This window comes from Pezoporus occidentalis, unplaced genomic scaffold (assembly GCF_034315485.1).
Source record: "Pezoporus occidentalis ecotype Australia unplaced genomic scaffold, CSIRO_AGI_Poc_V1 ctg53, whole genome shotgun sequence".
NCBI lineage: Eukaryota > Metazoa > Chordata > Aves > Psittaciformes > Psittacidae > Pezoporus > Pezoporus occidentalis.
In genome coordinates this window covers 4,427,181-4,451,620 of record NW_026915866.1, presented here as the reverse complement: position 1 = coordinate 4,451,620, position 24,440 = coordinate 4,427,181, and the positions used below count along the sequence as shown (strand labels likewise).

Genomic DNA, 24,440 nt, shown 5'->3' with positions numbered 1-24,440 from the left:
GAAGAAGAGCTCAGACTATGGACTGTCCAGTCTAAAAGGAGGTTGGTGTATCTAAGAACATGGCAGTTTCTGCACAGTCTCTTCTTTAAAAGAAGTGAAGTTTGGGTTCCCAACAGCTGTCAGCACAAAAAGTGCTGCAGAGCTGCTTTGGCCAAGCACTTCTGCAGAATGTGATCTGAAAACAACAAGGCGTCAGTGAAATAGCGCCATGCAGATCTGTGCTATCATTCTTCAAGAAACAAAGGAAACATCAGGCTCCTTCTATCAATGCTAAATTCCACCAAAATCTCCCTTAAAGCTTTTTTCTTTCAGCTGTAAACCTAACCATATAGAGGAAGGTAGATATTCACATTGGGGAGAACAGTGGGACGGTAGGCATGGCTATCCAGATGGAAGACCACCATTCAAAATGACCCACGTTTCAGTCATGCTTCAGGTTGCCAGAAGTGTCATGAATTTCCCTCTTGGGCTCTATGAATGATTGTGGGCAAGATCATGACAACTGTATTTTCTGGAATTATTTTTCTCAGCATGAAGGATTTTCACATGTCTTTTTGTACATGGACTTTCTGTACAGCAAGTTCATGGAAGCAATTTTAAATGTTTTACTGAGATATATACACAGAACAACTTCTTGTATTGAAAAGCTTTTAAAGTAACATTTTTCTACCTGTTTACATTTGAAACAAATCCAGATTTTTCCTTTCATTTAAACAGGATGTATTTCAGCATAGTGTAATTGCAGCATTTATTCATAAGCAAGCTTTTAAAACAGAAATTCAGTCTAAACAAATCCTTCCCTATTTCAGTGGATTTCTACTTTCCAGTCAAATCATGCTTTTTCCGAAAGAAATAATAAATTCTAGTTGCTCTACCAGATCTTTTACAGTTTTCTGTTCTGCTGGTCTCTATGTCAGACCTGCAGAACCACATTGTTTCTTTCTTGACCCTCTGCTTGGCTTCACTCAGTGCTTTCCTGATGCATATTAGCCAGCTAAGCTGTAAAACTAGACTGAACCCATTGACTTTGTACATCTAAAGGGAATAAATACATGACAGCTAAGTGAAAAGTAAACAAAATGCAAAAAGGCCATCTGGGGCCAGGCAATCCAGAGAGAATTTAAAACCAACTCAGCATATCAAAATAAGCAATGTCAGTACATCATTTAGATTAGTCTTTGACAATGTAGATTATGTTTTTAAAGACTGTTTACATATAAAAGTTACTGAAGCAAGGCACACCGGCTGCTTGCTCACAAGATGTAGTGCACAACGAACAAATTGTATTTGGGACACTTTCCTTTTCACTGCAGGCCTGGGAAAGGAGTATTTTTGTTTTCCATTCATAGGCATGATACAGGGAGGATTTGTGCAGATTTTGGAGCAGAAAGGGAGCACTATTATCTGCGGACTCCACAGGAATGGCAAGATAAAGAAAATTCTTTTCAAAATACACACACACCAATGCAGGATTGGGTCAGTTTAATCTTCTGGGTCTGAAAGTGGTCAATAGTTGGGGTTTTTTTTTGGCCTCTCAGAGGAGGTTTAGGTCTATCTAAAAGGCCAGCAAATAAGGGATAGAAGTGAACTCGCTGTTAACAAACAATCCGACTTGTATGCTTGTCTAACAGGCACTGCAATTCACAGAGCTCTTCCTAGCTTAGGTTATTCTGATCTTCCTACAGGCACCACTTGGCTGAGAAATTGGTAACACAACTAAGAAGAAAAGCCCTTCCTAGGAGCATTGAAAAGGACAGTGACTCAGCCTGAAAAAGAATCATGATGTGCAGACAGCAAGGGAGGGAAATAGGAAAAAAAAGCTCAGAAGAGGGGAAATGAATCCTGAGGAGGATCAGACGGACCTTTCAAACAAAGGCATTAAGGAAAATTGGGGTTCAAAAAGACAAGTAATTTTACATGCAGGGAGATAACCTTTGAGGTGATGGCAAGAGCGGAGGGTTACGTTTTGAAACCTGCTTTTGTCCTAACCCACCCTTTTAGCATCCTAGGGCACTGAATTTACCTAAGTACGTGTAAAGAGACTTATCAGCTGCTCAACTGGTCAGGAAAAATTCTCTTGATTTGTCTGCTTGGCTGTAAAACAACTCACAGTGAGAATACATAAAAGTGGTAAAAGCATTTACTGACAATAATATCTGTGATGAAGTGGTGTATAAAAGATCCTTAGAGCAGACCCGGTAACATCACAGTTCAGGTTCCCACAAAGATATTGTGTTTCATAGATAAAATCACAGTGAGCTTCTGTTAAAGCGCATGGGGCAGGAAAGAGATTGAAGAGCCAGAAGGGATAATTCCAGCCATCTACATTCGTTACGTGACTGTTCCATGCCATAAAATACATCATTTTTATCATTTTTGCCCTATCTATTTACAAATCTAGGGAATTCAAATCCATGGAGCAAACCTAAGATGCAACTGTTGCGCTTGCAGTCACTTTCTTTATGGAACTGCTCCTCAGTCTGACAGTTTTCGTTGCTATTCAGGGTATTTATTTGTACTACTTCTTGCAAAAAATAACTTTCATGATATTTTTCCTTTTTCAGTTCTAAATACTCTCACTTTTGGGCTGACACTTTACAATTCCTGATGAAACTTTCTGTTACTTAGCTGAGCTGGATACAGCTTTCTTTAATCTTTTCTTCCCAATCTCTCATTTCAGTCCTCCCATTAGCAGTGACACTACTTTTGAACTACCTCCAATTCTTAATTTTTATGCACAAGAAAAACACCTGTCTCAGTAAGAGAGAATTAGTTATCTGGCAGCTCAGGGGGCACATGATTCCCTTTTTAGCATACCCTTCTGCTGAGATTCACAGTCTAAACTGTCTGCCCATCACTCTTTCATGCAGCTTAAGGTGGGTTTTTGCCTAAAGATTTAAGAATATAATTTTGCTACAGTATAGCATATCTGGAGCCCTGATGACATTTCACACATTTGTACCTACAAATATGGGGTAACTATACTATGAAAAGGGGGGATGATGCTCCTTGTGAAAGGAGAAGGGAATTTCAGAACAAAATATCAAGCCCCCACATCCTTCCTTCTCTCCCTTTTACTATGAGAAGCACGTATTTTGTAGCATTGCAATAGCTATGGTGAAGACTTCCACTTCAGCCCTCAAAATGAATAGCAAAAAGTCTAGCTCTGCATTATAAGAAAAAGTTAAGGAGCTTACAGGCAGTCCATTATGGGGAATAAATGAAAGCAAAAGCTCCTTGGGAAAAGAAATGGTTCTTTGTAATACGCATCTTACTACTTGCCAAAGATCTGCATCCCTGATTCTACATTTCCACATAGCAGATTTAAATTTTGTGTTGAGATAATAACATTTCCGGATGGTGACAAATCTGCATGCTGTTCACATACCACCGTGCAGCCCAGGATCACCAGGGAAGCATTTGTAGGAGGGCAGTGTATTATCATTTAGCAGCAACCCCAGCTTTCCAGTCCACCAGGGCACGGAGAGCTGACACTTCAGTCTCCTTCCATGTGGCATCCTGCCTATCAGTATGACAGAGGCTAAAAAGGTTTTTGGAGTATCTGATTACTATAACCATAGAAAAATGAAAAAAAACCCCTATATAACAATAAAAATTACAGACAAAATCGAACCTCTTGGTTGTTCACCATGGTATTTTGAACTCATGTGCCACACCGGTCATTAAGTGAAACTGGGAGGTACAGTACCAGACAGAAATGCTTGACTTCGGTTTTGTGAGCAATTCCAATGGAGTTACTGTAAAAAGAGTTGTTACATAGAATAGGGGCCACCAGCAATTTTTTCTATCACTGCACATTTGTGAGATTTTTATTTACTGAAGCCCTGCCTGTATATATTAGTCAAAATTCACCTTTGATGATTCCACCAAAACCCAGTTAAGTTATACCAGGAAATCATTTAAAGCCATTACACTGTTGCATATGCACATATTTTATGCCAACAAGGATGTGGATAATATTTCTTCTTACAGTTAATCCATTCATGCAGAGTACACTGAATAATGTACTTATGTACAATTCCAGCATTCCAAACCCACATTTCTAGGTCTAGAAAATTATAAAGTTCAGAAAAAAATAACTGTAAGTGAACATCAACTACTGCAACATTTCATACTTGAATTTTTTGACAATATCTTTTCTGTATTTTAAATTCGTCTTTAAATGAAATACAAAGAATCCTCATGAAAGAAAAAATATACACAATAGGCTGTAGGTTAAACAAAGCTGGCTCCTTTTTTTTTCCTTGAGACCTCTCAAATATTTAATCATACCTGTTATAAAAACAGTGCAACTTTTAAGACCAGGGAAATCTTAAGTTTCAACTGGTTAAAATGGTATTAATTTCCTAGGAGAAAATTATTAATCATGCTAATGAAGCAAATGAAGCACATTTTCTGAATACCCCGTGCCTACACTCAGGTGGCAGAGTGCTGATGCTTTTTTCTATTCATTTCCACTAGAATCAGGTGCCATCCTTTCCCTCTGTCTGCTGTATACCTTTCCCTGCTCACAAAGCTGTCAGTTGTATTTTAGCCAAGAACACATGAACAACATAGCAGCAGCAACCCCAGCTCTGATGTAAAACTTGTCAAGGACACTGATTAATCACCTACTCCAGACAGCACTTAATGTTCTCCAGTATGGACCATTCCACTGCACTGACTACACAGGGGAAAAATACCATTCGATGCTGCTAGCCCTATGCCTAGCACTGTGGACCTGAGGCTTTAGCATATATAAATACAGAAACTATATTTCTGACATAATCTTTGAATATTCAACAAGCATGGAGTAGCTGCAGCCTGCAGAGGGCTGTACTCCATTCTGCAAACCAGCCTGGCTAAGACTGCTATTACATGTGGAATGAAGCAGAGGGAACAAGATTGAATGAACATTTACAAATATTCAAGTGAGAGCTAATATACATAATGTGGATATTGTACTTCAAAATGGGAAAAGGCAAAGATAAAACTTGTGGTGGAAGCTTTAATCTTGATTTCTGTGTTGTCAGATGTTGCCAAACAACTTGACAGCATTCACAACAGAGGTATTTTTTTTCAGCAGAAGGGAATAGAAACACATGTATCTCAATAATCCTCTTGCAAGAGGCCAGTGAAGTTGCTGTTTATCAGAATGAAGCAGAATTCAGATCTTCTGCCTTTTGAGAAATTCCCATTTGCTGATTTGTTTTCCTCCAGGGACAAAGATTTCAAGCCGTGGTTTTGTTCACAAAAGGCACAATTCTGGCTAACTCCTATTTGGATCCCAATGAAACAAAATCTCACATTTCAGCTTTGTTGAATAAACCCCCCTAATTTACATTTCTCTCAAACCTAAACTTTCTGTAGTTCTGAAGTACCATTTTGGAGCTTCTTGCCCCACACACCTTTGCAGGCCAGCACTTGTGGCTGACCTGTGTAACTTCAGAGTGAAATGCAGTCATGCAATCGCGGAGACAGAATACAAATCTGACCGACAGCTCTCTGCGGTGCATGACAGGAGCTGAATTCCCATGGTGGTATTAAAGCACAGAATGAATATACCTACACACATAAACTTCTATTCAGTCATCAAGGCAAACATCTAATTAAATAATAATAACCCCTTAGGATGTCATTTTGCAGGGTGTATAGAAAGCTTTTTAAATTCAAGGGACACTATCTGACAAACATCGAAACTTATTCTTTGTACTTATTAAAATAGAATAGTGCAAAGTAATTTCTAAAAGCATTATTAAGCTGGTGCCCAGGAGTGCACGGCAGCAGGAAATGAAACACGAGAAAGCTTAGGGGAAGAAAGAAGAGGTTAGAAATCCCAGCCTCATCTCTTCTTCAGTATGAAGTTTATCTTTCATTACATCGTCATATCAGCTTCAGTTCCATGCCTATTTGCTCAGACAAAGCTTCACCAGGAAAAGCATTAATTCCTCATATGCACCCTGCCACCAGCTTCTTGAGAAAAGCCTCATGATCACGTGTTTGCCTGACACACTCAGCAGACTTTGAATAATTCATCTGGAATTAGAAGAATTACAAAGGTATGACAGCTCTGTAATGAGAGGGTGCCTTTGTTTTAGAATTTTCCTAGTGTTCAGTGCAATCACATCTTGCACTGTAATTAAATGCATCTTGTAAGCTACAAGAAAGAAAAGATGCAGAGCAAGACAGAGAGGAGGCCAATCAAAGGCACAATTTCTGAGGGAGGTGGGAGAACAGAGCCAGCTGTTTCTCCAGGTAATCACAGAAAAGCATGAAAGAGGCAGCAGATCATGCTGATCACTGACATGCAGCTGAACCACAGGTTCATTACAGCTAACACTGATTTCAGATGGAATAAGAAGCAGGAGAAAAAAAAATCATTAAAAAAACATCTCAGCAAAGCAGACCTTTGAAATGCAAGATTTCTTTTTTATTTTTAATGCCAGTTTCTCTTTTTTTTAATGACAACTAAGTGCTGCAAACAGTAATAGAGAGTATTGCACAGGTACCCCAGTGAAGGTCATATACAGAAATCATATGGAAGCACTTCAGGTTCCTCAAGAACTTAGATTTGTGGTGGCCAAGTGGCAATCTCAATAGTGAGACAAATTTAAACCAAAAGTCTGACCCCCATCTTCTGATATATTTGTATCCTTGTGGCAGCTAATCTCAGTAAAAGTATTTACATAAGGAAATATGCACAGATCAATCTTCTTCATTTGGGTGGCAAAGCAAAATTGAAGTCTCACGAAGAAGATAAACCCAGGTGAATTTAGAGAAGCAGCATCCTTCTTTAAATTAAATCTATCCAACATGACACTAACTGAAGGGTTCTTGTCCTGTTCCTTTGAAGAGAAGCAGAGTCAATCTAATTGCAATTCTTGGGTAGCATTCCTTATTCAAAGAAATACCTATTGAATACCAACTGCAAGGATAGAAAACTGATAAAAAGTCAAAAAACTACTCATCAAAACCATTCATCATCTGAAAAAGAAGTTTAACCACAGAAAATTCTTTGTAAAACTACCAACATTACTGAAAAATCCTCCAGTAAAAGCTCATTTCAAACAATACATTTCATTTTAGAAATTAAAGACATTGACTTCCCATGTTTCATATACCTTGTACAAAAGCTCTGACCACTTTCATAGTAGCAATAGGATTCAGAATGTCCCACTACTTATGTAAAAGAATTTAACTATCTTCTCTTGAACCATTTTATACTTCTCTCTGATAAACATTTCCTGACCGGGTTTGCATGGAGCCAGCTTGACACTGCAAACCTAGACAATGGTACTTCAACGCTTCAGAAGAAATGCTTCTCAGTCCCTCTTATTTCCTCACTCTGAAATTGTACAGCACAATTTAGCAAGTTTCCCCTTATTTTGGTACAATGCAGAAGGCAAAAAGCACTAACTCCTGGCAACCTCCACTGTATCTCACAAACTTGGGCTGGGGCATGAAGGAACAGGTTTAGATCACAAGGCTAAGTGCTTCCACATCATTTTGCTTTCATATAGAATTTGGTGATCTTGAAAGCTGCTTCATCTGGAAAACCTGCACAAAGCTATCAATCTTCTTCTCTAGCAGTCAATCTTCCAGTTAAGTACAGCGGTTCATGTAACTGTGGAAAGAAACTGAGATTTGTCCTAGCCTATTAAGATTTTTACCTATCAGTGATACCTGGCATCCCCTTTCTCTGAGAATTCGTAAGAGCCAGGACAGGGTGTCTCTAAGTATTTCTTTCAGGCTGTAAGTTCAGGTTGTTGCACAGACTGGCACCACAAACGGTTTCCAGCAAAGTACTCCAGATAAGCTTCACAGAGAAATTTCTGCCCTATGGTATTTCCACCTAAGCAACCATTTTAAGCTCCACCAAGTCTTTTGCAGGTGGATCGGTCCCTTTTGAGCACGCAGCACAGATTTTGGATGCTGCACAAATATATATGTTCCTGTATCCCCAGGTCAGTGCATTATTAAGAACACTCAGAGTTTTGTGGCCACTACCTAGGAAGTCAAATCCCTCATACAAAACAATTCATACCAAGAATACTGTTACGGTCATTTAAAACACTCAACTAATCCTCTGCGAAGCAGAGCACATGCAGGTAAAGGTGCAGGCACCTGAGTTCTTTACGCATCAAAGTAAATAGAGATGTAAATGGTGTCCAGGAGTTTCAAGGTCAGACAGCACCCAAACCAGTGAAGCTAATGCATCTGAGCACTTTTTACTTTTGTATGTTTATCAAAACCTAGTTCCAGGTGATAGGTTTGGCTTTTGCATCCTTACAGAGTGAAATACTTACAGACTTTGCCTTAAAGTGTACACAATTTAGTTAACCTCTGGCTACAACCTGTGCAGGTATTTGCACTTATCTAAGGTTATAACATTCATTTTGCACATCTTTGTAGATAACAAATAAAATATAAGTCACAGACTCTTATTATATTTGTTTCTGATTCATCCTGCCCTGCCCGCACAACAGCTCAGATGCCAGAAAATAATTTACAAGAACTAAGAAAAAGTAGCCAAAAATCAATTAAAAAATAAAAATTGTTGAAAAACAACTCTATTCCTTATAGTGTCTCTCAGTTTGGACAAAATATGTTGCAAAAGCTTTTATCAGAAACAAGAAGAATAGGTGCTTTGTTAACATACAGTGCAATTAATCAGCCAGTCTTATCCATTTTCTTAATTTGAGTTTGATGTGCATGCCCTGTGTCACTGGTGTTCTTTTGAAAAATATAATACAACTGGGTTAAAGTCAAGAACTTTTTCTAGCCCTACCACATTAATAAAAATGCCAAGGCATCTTTGAGACAAATAATGAGAAAAGTGGGGTTAAAATATATATGGAATAGAAAAAACTGATGGTACAGTGTTTTTCAACAATGCAATCAGCTGATTTGCCATCTTAAAATGAAGTAGCATTTCACCTAGAATTGGGAACAACAGGTGAGATTTTCTTAGTTACAAAATACACTTGCAAATCAGGTATTTGAGCATTCAGCACGGACAACTAAGTGCCCAGCTAACCACATACACCAGTAAACATCTTACTTGAGTGAATGTAATAATTTCATTAGTTAGCATCAAACAAGGGGAAAGTAAATTAAAACCACAAGCAACAGCATCATAAAATTATCAACTTGATGTTCTAGCAATGTGTGGTAGGTATCATCCAGCATCTGTGTGGGGATGGCTTGAAAAATGCCACTACCTTGTTTGGAAATGTAATCTCATTCAGTCTTGTCCTTTTATGTTACTGAAAAACAAAACAACCTTGACTAGAAGAAGAATTAATATCTAAACTGATGGTTACTTGTTAGTTACATTTATATAATAATCTAACTTAAAAATAGCTTCTCTTTTACAGAACTATGCCATGAGAGGATAGTACATTGGACACACATATATTAAATACAGGGAAGAACTGCAGTTTTTATCTGGCTTTGGAAGACGTAGAGAGAAGCCACAGTACTTCACTGTACCTGGGAACATGTGAGCTGCCAGCACAGTGAGAAAGGGTCTTAAGTGTGTGCCAAGGCAAAAAAACACATTTGGTTGCCCAGGCCTATTCTATTGGCCCTATTCTATTGGCATACTCCTCATTCCTTCAATCCCTATGGATTTTAAAATGGAAAAAAATGAACAGGATTTTATTCTTAATTTGTCTGGGGAGATATTAAAGGATGCTACACAGCTTCTCACAAATTGGTGATATATGCCTGACCAAGTTTTCAGGAAAAGCAGCTGTGTGTCTGCATCTGCAACAGAGCCCACGCAAGAGCTATGCAGCTGTGCAGTGCTCTGTGTATAGATACATATCCCTTCTGTGCTCTGTTAAATTAAAAAATTGTATGCAATAGAAGTGCACACATATGGGTTCTTCTTCTGAAAATATGATCCCTTCAGACACAAATGGAGAGCATAATTCCTACTGATGGACATCTACATCAAGTCCAACGTAGTATCTTTGTTGCTGTATGATTCATGTTCAGTTTTAGATGGTGTTTAATTTATAAGATGTATATGAGAGTTGAGTAAATACAATGCCAAGAAAATATATTCTCCTTTATCTTCGGTATGACATATCTATGAAGAGTGTATTTTATTGTAGCTGAAGAAGATAAAACCACAATAATATTTTATCCTGTCTCTTTTAAATGCTATTTAGCTGTGTTTATTCTTTTTGTTGTATTTCAAGTTATTTAGAGCCCAATAATGCAAGTTCAGGGGGAATCTGAGACCCAGTACAGGCATCTACTTTTGGCAGCTAATAGTTCAGCAGACTTACTCTACCTACACAGGGCACATGCTCATAGCAGAACCTAGGTCTAGCAATGGACGAGCTGAATAAACTGAGAGCTAAAATGCCTGGATGAGCATAAAATATGGCAGGAGCATAATAAAAAATAAATAAATCTACAAATTGAGTATAATATGATAAAGATTAAATCAAAACCACAGTCACATAATGTACATAAAACCTGTCATGGGGTTTTGGAAACATGTCACAGCTTACAGATTTTATAGAGTAGTAATAACTAAAACATACTGAAACACATACAGAATGTGTGCAGTGTAAATCACGAAAGGATACAATAGAATTTGACACAGTAGCTGTCAAAAGGCGTACCATGTAAAACTCTATGGGGACTGAAGAAACTCCACCAGGCCTAGGACCACTGGTAGAAAGAAATTCAAACAAACCTTCTGCAAGTTTCTCTGTTATGTGGGTACAATTTGTCGTTGTTCAGCTAGGAATGGATCTGGATGTTACATAGGGATACGTAAAATAATTCTTGCTCTTATGAGATTTCCCCTCCATGTTATTTGGTTCATGAGATCTGGAACACTCAAGTCAGCTTCCAAATTGGTGGATGCGAATACAGAGCCAAAGTCTACCACTGACTGTTTCCAAAGGATGGCAAATTTGAGCTAATGATTTCTCATGTTGAATGTAGGGGGCAACTAACTCTGAGGATATGAGAAAGGGTGTTGTAGAAAGACAGGGCAAACCATTGCTGGAATGTTCTAGGAAGGTGGAGAAATGGGTGGAAACGCCAGTTGATGAGAGGCTGAATTGGGCGATGCAAGATTTTGATAAGTGGGATGTTAGTTCAGGGGTAGAGGGGCATGGCAAGAAGGGTAGTAAGATCCATCATATACCAAGAATTTACATGATACTGAGTTACATGCTTGGTTGACGTTTTCACTCCAGTAAACTTCACTTTAATTTTGCAAAGCTGCTATTATGTCTCCTAATGTGGAGAGACTTTCAACACCACGGTGCTAAAGGATATATTCAGAAGCACAGTTGTCTAAATCAAGGTCTAAATTATTGGCAGCTATGGGAAGAAAAAACAATACCCTGAGTATTTTCCACAACTGTAATTCCAAAATGTATTTTGTATGTCATTATTTTAGACAGAATTTTGATATGAGCTCTTATGATTTACTTTGAGGTTTGTGTACTTTGATTCTCTTCCATGATCTCATACCATGTTTTATTTTTTGTTGCTCTGCTCCCTTTGTTGTGTTCCATCTGCTGCTCACTTTGTTGAATCCAAAGTGATTTAATGATCAAGCTAACCAAGAACACTTTACCATTTAAAGAAAACCATCTCCCTCACTTAGCTTTCAGCACAACTATAGCATGAGCAAAGATGTTCAATTTATTAACAGCATCATCTGGAGGACTGAAAGCATCTTGTAAACATTCATTAACCAATGCTCACATTTTCCTTTTGTGATAGATTATTCCTACCTTTGCTGTTTACACCTGCCTGATCTGCACCTAAATTATTGAGTGTAGTCTCCACACTATGCTGTGAACTGCAACTTTTGGGATTTCAGGAGTGATTCATATAGCAACTTGTGTTTAAAGGCAAGCCTTGAGGAAAATTTTAGCACTTGAGGCCAAAATTTGATTCTGAAGATCCTGATTTTTTCTATGCCAAATTCTGCTTTTGATCAAGCAGTAGCTGTGTGCCTTTCCTCTATAAAGGATGTAAAAGCAGGTGTACTCTCTCACACCAACACTCAATGAAGACCCATGAATGAGGTGACAGGGAACCACTGCCTGTTGAGAGGCCCAGTCCAGCAGATTCCCCATTGCATATCTGTGTCACAGTATAACACAGCCATGCTCAAAACTCCTGCCACACATGAAACAAAAGGCAGATGCTTTCAAATTTGGCTGTGTCATCTTCTGACCACCTGCAACGTAAGAAGGTAGCTGGTGCCATTTCTCCATGCTGCAGGACACATATTACTTTTTAGTGTCTCCCAGAGGTCACAAATTCAAACTGTTTCAGTACCTTGGATCAATCACAAGAAGGTGTCCTGGACATCCATCTCTTATTCAAAAGAATATCCAGGAACTGCAGCCACTGCTTTGTGGAAGATTGATGAGAAATTCTGAGGTTTCATGGGAATTTTTATCCCAGTTAGGGACAAGACTCTCTAATAGGCAGGTGCCATGTCCTGTTTACTCACAGGTTGAGAGCTCTTTCTAGAAAGGTATTTACGTTGGGTTTGGTTGGGGTAGAGTTAATTTTCTTCACAGTACTTGGTATGGGGCCACATTTTGGGTTTTTGCTGGGAACAGTGTTGATAACACAGGGATGTTGCTGAGCAGTGCTTACACAGAGTCAAGGCATTTTCCGCTTCTCACCACACCCCACCAGTGAGTAGGCTGGGGTGTGTAAGGAGTTGGGAGGGGACACAACCAGGACAGTTGACACCAACTGACCGTATGTCGTGGTTTAAACCCAGTCAGGTAATTCGTTCGCTCACTTCCCCCCCTTTCTTGCCCTCCCCCTGCTCTCGGAGGGACGGAGAGGAGAATTGAAAAGAATGCAACTCCCACAGGTTGAGATAAGAACAGTTTAGTAACTAAGGTATAACACAAATCACTACTGCTTCCACCAGTGATAATAATGATAAAGGAAATAACAAGGGAAGAGAATACAACACCTCAGCACCAGCCGACCGATAACTCGCCCCCCCTCAGCCCGACCAAGCACCGACCCATACCTCCTCCAACCCTGCAGTCTCCCAGCCCTTCCGGCTAACTCCCAGTTACATCCTGGGCATGACGTGCTGTGGTATGGAATACCTCTTTGGTCAGTTTGGGTCAGCTTCCTCCTGGCTCCCCCTCCTCCCTGGCAGAGCATGAGGCTCACAAAGTCCTTGGCCAAACCAAAACATCCTTGTTATCAGGAGCTGAAAGTCAAAACACTGCACTGCACCAGCTACCAAGAAGGAGAAACATGACTGCTACTGCTGAACCCAGGACACCGTATAATGGCATGCTCAGCATATAAAGGTGGGGGGGAAAGGAGAAAGTGAGGGGACATTTGGAGGGATGGCGTTTGTCTTCCCAAGTAACAATTATGCACAGTGGATCCCTGCTTTCCTGGAGATGGCTGAACACCTGCCTGCCCACGGAAAGTGGTGAATGAATCCCTTGCTCTGCTTTGCTTGTGTGCAAGGTTTTTGCTTTACCTACTGAACTCTCTTTTTCTCACTTTTACCCTTCTGATTCTTTCCCCCATCATACCAGGGTGAAATGAGTGAGGGGCTGCGTGGGGCTTAGTTGCCAGCTGGGGTTACACCACGACAGAATTACAGCGAAATCCCATCCTGAGGTCAGAGTGATAAAACAGCCAAAGCTTCCACTCTTTGAATGATGTTGTGACCAAAACCCCTTGGTACTTACAGACTTGTATAATACAGCTGTTTATCTACTGTTTTTTTCATTACAGACGCATTGTCTTTTCCACCCATCTTGACACAGTCTCTGGTATTTATATCCCTCCCTCTGTTATATTCAGCAGGCAATAGGGTCTGGTTCATCTGATTAACTAGCCATTCTGCAAACAGCCATAAACACCAATCAACCCCCGTGCAGTGGGAAAGCTTTAGGGCCAGGAATGGTAAATAACCCTCTCCTGCCATTGCAATCTCAGCGAGGGAGTTATGCATTCTATCTAGATTGGCTATTTTATGCAAACTGATAGAAGAATGAAATGTGATTACAGCCTGGTTAAAATGTTTCTTAAAATACTCCACATGGCACTCTAATCCTTGCCTCCTGGGCTGTTGAAAAGAAACTGATTTATTGTAGTCACATTTTCAAACTGGACAACTCTGCCACCTAAATCAAATACAGAGACAAAAGCTACTTGCTGGCAATTTAACTAAAGAGAAGAAAATGGTGGAAAAACCACAATTATCATTACTCTTCAGCCTAAGGAAAGAGTCTGCTTATTTAACACAAGAATTTTTGCTTTATTTTCAGTTGACACTCTTTAAGAAAGCCAGCTTACCTACCTGGCATACCTTCTTCATTGTCCTCCTCTTTCTTCTAAATTTTTAAGCTGATGACTGGAAAGTTCACTCCATCTATATTTCTTTCCAATAATATCACTCAGAAAACATCTCAGTTGCTTGAATCAGGTCAGAAAAGGACAATAGCATGAGGCACCATAATATACTGTTTAGAAAACATGTTACTTTATTTGGCTCTCTAAGAATTTTGTTGCTTATGAAAGGTGCCATGCTAATGCCAGAAAACGAAAAGTTTTCTTATCATTTTCACTTGTCACTGCCTATGCAAGTACACCACTGGCACATCCCAGTCTTGCAGGTCTGAGGAACAGGAGAGAGAAAACTATTTTTCTACATCCATCTGACCCTCTACTCAGCTGGGGCTGCCACGTTGCTGAGTATAACCATGCAAAACCTGGAGGAGCTGAAAAACTGTGCAGGTGATGTTTAGAAAAGCTCTTCGGAACCCCCACAAAAGAGGTCAGAGAGACAATGTCAGGAGGCAGAGACCAAATAATGTCTTCCCAGGCTACTCTCTGGTCCACCCCAGGAGCCACCCACAGCCTGTATTCACAGCCATGACTCGCATGCAAAGTCCCATTTTAGTTCAAAGCACTCCTCTCCTAGATTTCAGAGCCCTGCACAGATATTGGGAAGAAAGCTGTGGGAAACTGCTGAATGGGATTTGAACCCTCCCTGAAATATTCAGTGGGAGTTAAAGCTGCACATTTTCATTTCACACTGCTCTGGAGGAGGCAAGTGGATAAGGCTAGAGAGCAAAGCATCCTCAAGAGGTAAAGATCATGTCCTGACACCAGACCTTAGTGCAGCCTGGCAGCATCCATCTGGAGTCTTTCTGCTTCTGATAATTGTCCTTTGAAGAAATAATCCCCTACATCCCAACCTCAGGACTTTGTTGGCATGAGCCTGGTTTAAGCTCACAAAAGTTAAATCATATGTTCTGGCACTCTGCTGAGTAGGACACCAGTTATTTTTGTGTAAGAATTATCCAGTTTGAACCACCAAATCTGGTGCTTCAAACTAGTTCTCTTCCTCCTTTCTCCCTCCTTAAACACAATATAAGCATCTTTTATTTCCTCAAAACACATGGGGTTCAAGAAATTAGTATATTCCAATAAAAAGCAGTTTTACTAGAATATTTCAGACTATGTATAATCAGATGACTGAGGACAATGTCAAAAAGCAGCCAGAATGCATAGGTAAAATTTTGGGTTCCTCTTTTGTATTTGAAAATTAGTCTTTTCCATGCTTTATATCTCTAGATGATATCTTGGACCACACTGGATTTTCTCCTCCTTGTTTTGAGTCTAGGATGACCATAAGGGCAATCATTTGTTTTAGTTAGAGCTTCTGATACTTAGATACTTGATACTTCTAAATGTTAGAGATGTAGGTTGATTCTCCTAAGTATTCTGCCAGTGCTTTTTAGTTTACAACTTAATTTTCCTACAGCATCCTTATTCCTTCACTAGCATTTCATTGTCTACCAATATGCTTGTTAATGCACTGATTACTTAAGGACGATAGTCTAAAAATTTGCTATCAGAGCAGCTGCAGGTTCCCCTTGAGCTATCCTCTTTTTCTCTCCCATTATCTGCATCTATATGAGTATTAGAATTTAAAAATTCTTAATGATTTAATGACAGACTATCAAATGCCTGACACTGCCTTTGCTTGTCTCTAGAATAGACTTTTTTCTTGTTTAGTAACAAGTTATTTACCAGAAATTATATACATCTGTCAAACTTTTAGGAATGATTGGCATAGCAGTTTAAAAAAAAATATGAGATCTCTGTTACTTCTTATACCTCTCTACCATTTTAGACTTGCAGCCTCATAGTCCAGTACATCTATTCGTATCTCTTTTCTGTTGCATATATCCTTTAAACAACCTTACAGTTAATCCCGTAATTTGCATTTCTTAATGCATCTCAATGTATTTGGGTATTATTAAAATATGTTAATACACAAAAATACTAGCTGGAAACATTAAAGCAAGAAAGTGAATACATTACCAAGTTCTGTGCCTAAAGCAAGAGTATGCTCTCCTGTTTCCATCTATCTATCATTAAACAGTCTGCATTTCCCCTGATCTGTGATATGTTGCCAGTGCAGCCCACTGCACTGTAAGTCTGCAACTGGGCTTCAAAGAGACAGATAGAGTTTTGGAAAGCTTCATCTGATTGCAAATTGAAATTCACAGGATTCATTGCACAGAGAAACAATGTAAGCGGATGGAGATAGCGAAGGGGATGTGTGACTGCACAGAGAGGCAAAGGCTGGAAAGAAGAAATGCTCAGATTGCTGGGGAACAGTTGGAGTAGCTGGTATCCAAACAGAAGGGACAGAGTGTCAAAAGCAGAAAAATGAAAAAGTAAGGGTGAGGGAACAAATTGAAGAGAGAATTCAGAAGGAAAAGAATGTGCCAAGGTTGCTGGATCTGGGTAGGAGTCTGTGCAGTCCCCAGCATCTTCATGAATCTGGAAATGTTACAGAACCTCTGTAGGACAAACAGTAAGTTAATGGAGATAAAATGGAGAAATAAGAGCTCACAGGACCAGAATAACAGCTGCCTAATACCTTTTGTGTCCCCTGTAGCCAAACCAGAATGGTCTAAATGCCAAACAACTCTTCTCTGTCAGGCACTCTACAGAGTTTTTCTTTCTTAGGATAATGAGAAACTAAAATGAGGAATCAAAGCATGGACATATGTCTCTGTTGTGGAAAGCGACATGAGCCACAGAGGGTGTTTGGTGAGGGAGCTGTGGGTTTACTACTGCCTTTGCATGAGTGAGTGAAAAAAACAAGGAGGACAGAAGGAATCGAGAAAGGAGGGGATATAATCCAAATTCCTATTTCTCCCTGAGGCAGCAATTTTTGACAGATGTTTTCCACTGATAGTCTTGAAAACAGATATGGAACTAGATTTGGGCACAAAAGAAATTGTGTGGTTGCTAAACTAATTCAAAACTTTCCTTCGCCCTCCATAGGAAATTTGCTGTAAGAAGTCACCCAAAGAAGTAACAAAAAATAATTCCAGAAGGATGTTTTACTCATCGCAACCTTCTTCCTCATAGGTTGCACAGAAATGGCCCACAATCTCAGATGCCAAAAACGTAACAGGCCTTGTTATATCATATTCATTCCAGTTCCTGCTAAATCAAAATAAATGACCACTTGCCAAAACGGAATGACATGCAAGCAGCACACCCCCTTTCTGAAGACACCAGGCTTTAACAGAGCAAAGCAGTGAGTGCTGAGCTCAAAGTCACCCTTCAGTGACAAAACCTGAAGTAAAGTACCTGCTACTCAAAAATCCAAACAAGGGTGTACCCCTCCACAAGCTGCCGACATACAAGGGGAGGTTCACTACTCTAGCGTCACAGCACAGCTTGCTCATTCCTCTCCATGTTTTAGTCTTTTAAAGCTGCTGGTCAAACTCTTTTGTCTGAGGTAATGCCACAGACGGAAGAGCCTATGGAGGCAGTACATACAATTTTAGCAATTGCATTAGAAGCAGATTTATGGGTTGAAAGAAGTTTATTATCTAGCAGAGATTTCCCCGTATTTCTTTTTCACTATATAATCCAACACGCTTTCACTGTAAGATGCCGCATCAGAACCACTGTCACTCTAGCAGTAGTGCCCATATGACAACTGACATGCAACAAAACTGCCTCCTCAGTACCTCTCTGCCTCAAAGAATCTTCCTGTCCCAAACCCTTCCTGTCCTCTGCAGCTGGTAATCAGAACGGAGAACATAATCTCATTCCAGTTTTGAGAGAGTAATATGCAGCAGAACTTTAATTTTGCTGTGAGTACATCCATAAGGACATCTCCTGTTTTGCACTCTTTACTAAAGTCTGTATTTTACTCATGAGATGGTTAGTAACAGCACCCATGAGAGCTGTTTCTCTTTCAGACCTCTCCTGAGCTAATGCATAATAAATGCACTTGTCAAATACTAAACACGCAGGAGCCTTTTTTTTTTTTTTTTTAAATGGAATATGACAACAGCATTGCTCTGTTAGATCCAAATATGCAAAAATTAAGCTACTTGTTTGTAGGGGTGAGTTCAGCATCCTTTCCTGTTTATGCTACTCTTTCTAACAAGTGCCTCCCAAATATTGAGTGTGGCCAGCTGAGAAAACTTAAGCAACAAATAATACCAGCAAAAAAATTTCCTTTGAGGATTACTCTGACATACTTATGCTCAGCTTTCACAATCACAGACTGAAAATGCACTCTTTTTCTTAAATTATCACATAACTGTCAGTTTTCTTACTGCCTGCTCTCTTCCAAAATTTCTCATCCCCTAAAATCCCAGCTTTAGGAGGGAGCTTGGAATTTCTACAATTCATCACTTGCCAGTGCAAATGAAAGCAACACTCATGCTGCTTAGTATTCAGAAATTTAAAGTCGCTCATATATAAAGCTTGGGATTATGGTATTCAGATGTGATATGGGCACAGAAACAAGTGGGGATACATACTGCTCTGGCAGCAATTCCCAAAGCTGCACACTATAAAAAAGCACAAGGAGATATAAGGGGGATAAACTAAGCATCGCCAGATACACACTCCTCATATATGTAGCCATAAGCAGTCATTCTGCATTCTGTTGTTCAGCTACACTTGCTATCAGAGCATGGTGTTGTGGTCCTGCCTTCCCCACTTATCAGAAATATCCAGAATTCTCCAGAAAAAAAGAAAGAAAAATAAAAGAAAAAGGGAAACTCCTATTTGCTATTTCTACAGGTAGAGACAGAGGGATAATGAACACAAAATTAATACTACTTTTTGCATGTGCATGAGGGTTGTTTTAGACTACATGTTTGGTAATACACCACATGCCTTACAGTGGCAGCTAGCCTCACACTTCTACAGATCTGGTTTCCTACCATGAGGCCAGAAATACGTGTGAGGTTTTCCTCGCATGACACCATTCTAAGTAGTCCACTTCTACACAACAGAAACCTCAAGTGAAATCTCCACCAACAAAGGAATCAATTTTCCTCTGTGGACTGTTTTGCCTTGTTAAAACAACAGGCATGAAGTACTTCGCTTTGCATTTGGCCATCAGGATGAAGGGTGGGGACCCCTGTGGGGACTACTCCATCCCATGCTTACTCCTCAAAGGGCTGTTAGCTGTCCTTTTGCAAGCTGAAAAGTATGGATTCAGCTCTCTGCAGAATGCAATTCTACAGGATTCAAGCAAAATTAGTATATTTTGCTATTTCTTTTTATTTATTGCCATTTCTAGTCATGCAATATGATCTTATTTTGGTAGGTACTGTACAAAATAAGCTGCCAAAAAAAACAAATTCCCAGCTTAGGCACTCCCAATCATGCTCTAGAGAAGAAAACTGTCTGTCTAAAATAGGTAGGAAAGAAACGTGAGCACCTAAATTAGGCATCTAAAGCTGCACATGATGGGAGTATAGTTGTAGCCATGACAGTTTAAGGATCTAAGTGAACCAAGGTTTTAAGAAAGAATTACCTTTGAAAGAAAGGATGTATCTGTGGGGGAACCCCTAAATAACCAAGCTTTCAGGCAAACAAACTTCTGAAAAGAAGCAGAAAACTTCAAGATTAGAAAACTGTCTCTGAAATTAATGCAATTACATTAATCAAAGAGGCAATTCTAGAGAAATATGTAGTTGGCACCACTGAAGCTGGAGAAAATGAGAGACAATAAGGACTGACTGCTCAATAAAATCTCTTTTTTTCCTCCCTACTTTTTTATACGGTATCAGACTTTTAAGAACTTTAACTCCCATGCTCATCTTTTGAAGTTAGGCTGTAGCTCTCCTTTGAGGATGAAGGCTGAAAGGTCAGACACAGAGAGGTTGTTTTCTGAGAAATACTCCTCATCTGATAATGGCTGTGTCAATTAGTTGATTCTTGGATATAGTAGTTCTTTAGTTTTTACTCATGTCACATCTATGATGATATTTAGATGAATACAGCATGAGTTCCTCTCTCCCCTCTTATTTGCTAGCTATAAAGTAAGCCAAATGAAGAGGAAGAAAACATAAAGAAACAACAAGACAGTGCTGCTCAGTTGATGGGTAGTGCTTGTAACACCCCAGAGACCTAGTTGTCAAGGTTTTTGTTAGTGTAATAACAAAGGAGAGTGTTAAGGAGTTTGAAGAAAAGACAAGACTATTGTATTGACAGAAAACTTCATACTTTACAGAAAAATCCTTGGAGAAAGCATTAAGATGCTTGCTTCAAAAAGGAGTTGTACTGGAAGCTCATACAAATGATTTCTAATTCAGAAATGAGAAAGCTACAGGGGGAGTCAGAATCGACCATGAAGGGCCTTAAAACTAAAGGCAACTATTTTTTCTTTTTTTTTTTTTTTTTTTTCTCCCCAGGAGCGTTTCCAAGAGCACTAAGTGTAAAAAGAGTGCTTTATAATGTCCTGGAAAATAACACAGCAAACTACTGAAGCGATGGACTGGAGGTTGTATAGGTAAATAATAGACATGTTATGGAAGGTAAATATGCAAACCTTAAATCATAGAATCATAGAATGGTTTGGGTTAGAAGGGACCTTCCAGTCCAGCTCATCCAGTTCCAACCCCCTGCCATGGACAGGGACACCTTCCACTAGACCAGGTTGCTCAAAGCCCCATCCACTCTGGCCTTGAATGTTGCCAGGGATGGGGCAGCCACAGTGTTTCTGGGCAACCTGTGCCAGTGTCTCACCACTCTTACAATGAAGAATAGAAATAGACATGCAAGCTTAAGCAATAGAAAGCTACAGGAAAGAAAAAGATGATGAAGTCAGCTACTGCAGGTTGTATGTTGAACTAAGTTCGTGGTCAGACATGGAAAGACAGTAAAGGAAAGCACATAAATTTAATTTCAGATAAAAGGAGCTCACTTTAGCGCAAGAGAAGCAGAACTGTAAGTTGGCTCCCTGGAGCCATTAGTTGGATTTGTTTGGACTTGACAATATTCAGAGATGAGATACAGATAAAAAGGGCTATGGTCTTGGATGTAGCCCACAGAAATTGGAGAACAGTTCTGGAAAATTCTCCAAAATAATACAGAGATAAGAGAGCAAGCAAGCAAAGACAGTGGTGGAAAGCAGAATGGCATGGCACCGCAGCAGGACATCAGTCAGTGACATCTGAGGCTGTTGAAGTGACTGGCAGGCATATGCAGACTAACGTTTGAACAGAAGTCATGAGCAACTTGGACAGCATTTCAATGAGAGCAAAAGGGGGAAGGTGCATTTGGGAGCATGTAAGATGAAACAGGAGAAGATGAACTCAGATAAAATTTTCAGGAAACTTTGGAGACAAAAGGAATACAGCAGTAGCTAGCTTGCTTAGTAGTTGGGTGAACACATGTCTGTGCAGATCCAATACTCGATATATAGGCTGACTCAAATTTTGGCTTACATTTTCATTTGAGTAAAGCCAAACTGCAGAAAATAACTTTTACAGGTGCTCTACTCGAGATAAAACCTGTAAAAACTCTAGAAAGTTAAAGCTGGATCAAACTTTAGCATATGCTTAGGAGTGTTCATGAGGGAGAGCAAGCCTTTTGTTGAGCCTACCTTGAATTCCAAGAAAATGAGGCAGCGGGAAAACAGTTTTATATCTCATTTTTAAATCTATGCACAGAATCTTCCTCATGCTCTGTAAAATGTCACATATCAGTTATTATACATCCACACACAGGCCCCCTAACCTAAACAGGCAACTATTAAGCTTTTGATAATGCCTGAAAGTAGCCTCACAGTGCACTTGCAGGGCTTTCTGGTCAGGACTCTATAAAGTGTTGCACTGCTGCAAGCCCTAGATTTGGAAGCAAAGATAAACGGGATTATAGGAAAAAATAAAAATAAATAGCCAGACCATCCATGATAATACAAAGTGAGGACAGTAGGTGCATTTTGTACCCTCAGGCACCTGTCAGCTCCAAGTCATGGACTGTAGAGGAGACAGTAATTGCAAAATAGATAAACTGCACTTTCAGCTGTGGGGCTGAACATGTCAAGGTCTTAAGAATACTGCTGAACCTTATTACTTGTAAAGCAGCAGCAGAACATCTCATCTGCCCAGGAAGCATTACCTCCAGAGGCATAGGGGAACCAGGGAACCAGTGTCTAGGTTGATAATTAGTTTGCTAACCAACAGCTACACAGCATAGATGACCCCCTTGTAGTAAGTTAAAATATAAGGGGAATGGAGTATAACCACAGAATTTTTATGTGCTCTTGTCTTTTTTTTTGCTTCCTACGCCTTTCTTAGCCACTGTCAAACTGCTATTGGTACAGGTCCAATACGCAAGAAGTCTGTTTCAGTTAGCCCTTGGTTTCAGTGTCGTTTTATTGGCCAACTCCATAGGCAGAAATGTCCACAACGAAGATGTATGGACTTGCACATATTAACGAGGTATTTTTGTGGTGTGATCAGCATATCTGCCACTAAAACATGATTCTAATGGCAAATCTGTGAGTAAATAATTAGTTAATTTTTTGGCACATCTTTTGGCCAACCTTCATGCTGTTGCTGTTGCTGAAAACAAATTAAGAATAACCATGTCCAGTTATTAACAACTTGTTCTAGCACAGAATTGCAAATCATTATTACCCCCTTATTCCTCAGACAAATCAGCTTAGCAAAGCTTTATTATGGTCTATTCATAGGTAGATTAAACAGTATTATTACTATTACAATATTCTCAGGAAGATAAAAGTGCCATCCCCAGTGTCACAGAATCATATGATTTGGGCTAAGATCATCTGGTTCCAGCCCTCCTGCCATGGGCAGGGACACCTCATGCTAGACCATGTCGCCCAAGTCTCTGTCCAACCTGGCCTTGAACACTGCCAGGGATGGAGCATTTACTACTTCTTCAGGCAATCCATTCCAGTGCCTCACCACCCTCACAGTAAAGAACTTCTATGCATCTATCCTGAGCTTCCCCTGTTTAAATTTGAACCTGTTACCCCCTGTCCTACCGCTACAGTCCCTGATAAAGAGATAATGAGACCCTCTCAAGCACCCCTGTGGGCCACCTTCAGATATTAGGAGGCTGCTATGAGGTCTCTTCTCCTGGCTGAACAGCCCCAACTTTCTCAGTCTGTCATCATATGGGAGGTGCCCCAGCCCCCTGATCATCCCCTGATCATGGCCCTCCTCATGTCCAGGGAAAACAAACAGGCATGGCAGTTGCTAGAATGTTTCCACCGGCAATGAAAGTAGGATCATAACAAAAACAAAATCTCAAGACCAAATTCCTTTTGATATCATGTGCAAGCTGAAGAGGAAATATGAGAGCCTAAGAGGAGTTTCTTTTAATGCACCATCCAGAAGCATTATTTCACCTGACAGCCACTTGCAAGTTTCCTACCGGCTAAATGTTTTGCAGTTAAACAGACAGAGGTTTCAAATGCATTCAGATTCTGACGATGCAGCCTGGGAAAAGAATTTTCCACTTTGTACTGCTAAGAAAAATGCAGACGCTGTAGGCTATGGTATCACATTCAGAGGAACAAGGTGGGTAGGATAGGGCATTAGGCAATATTATCCTCTAGGGAATAAAGAGCAGACAGGGGCACAATGGAAGTGCTTCATTATATTTTAAATGGGAATAGTTCCAAGGATAGGAAAGCCTGTAGTGCTTGTAAAGGATTAAGCAGGGTAATGTGCTTTTCAAGAAGACATAAAGAGGTATGTAACGTGATATGTTTAAGCCTAAATGATTTTTCTTGGAGTCCTCAATGAATGTTTAAGCAGGCATGACTTAGGCCTCTGTAAATCCTCTCTGAATAAATAACTTCCATGAAAATAGAGATTCCTTTGACAGAATGAGATGCGTACTTCATAACCTATGCAAAAAAGGAAAATCAATTCGAAAACCACGAAACACTTAGGAATACTAAGGAAAAAAGATAAAAGTGACTATTCTTCATAGTAATCCAAGCATATCTAGAAATACATCTACCCTCCCCATCCAGTTTGATTTGGCTGAGGAGGAAAACAACTAAATGCCTCTCTACCTTCAATTCAGATCTTCAGCTGCTTTTTGTTGCCTTTTGAGAAATTTAAGAGACAGTA

The 24,440-nt window shown here is 39.7% G+C and overlaps 1 protein-coding gene across 2 annotated transcripts in view; it reads right to left on the bottom strand.

Annotated features, from left to right (window-relative positions):
- GRID2 (glutamate ionotropic receptor delta type subunit 2) overlaps positions 1-24,440 on the bottom strand; it is a 735,631-nt gene that overhangs the window by 72,999 nt on the left and 638,192 nt on the right. The window lies entirely within an intron of this gene.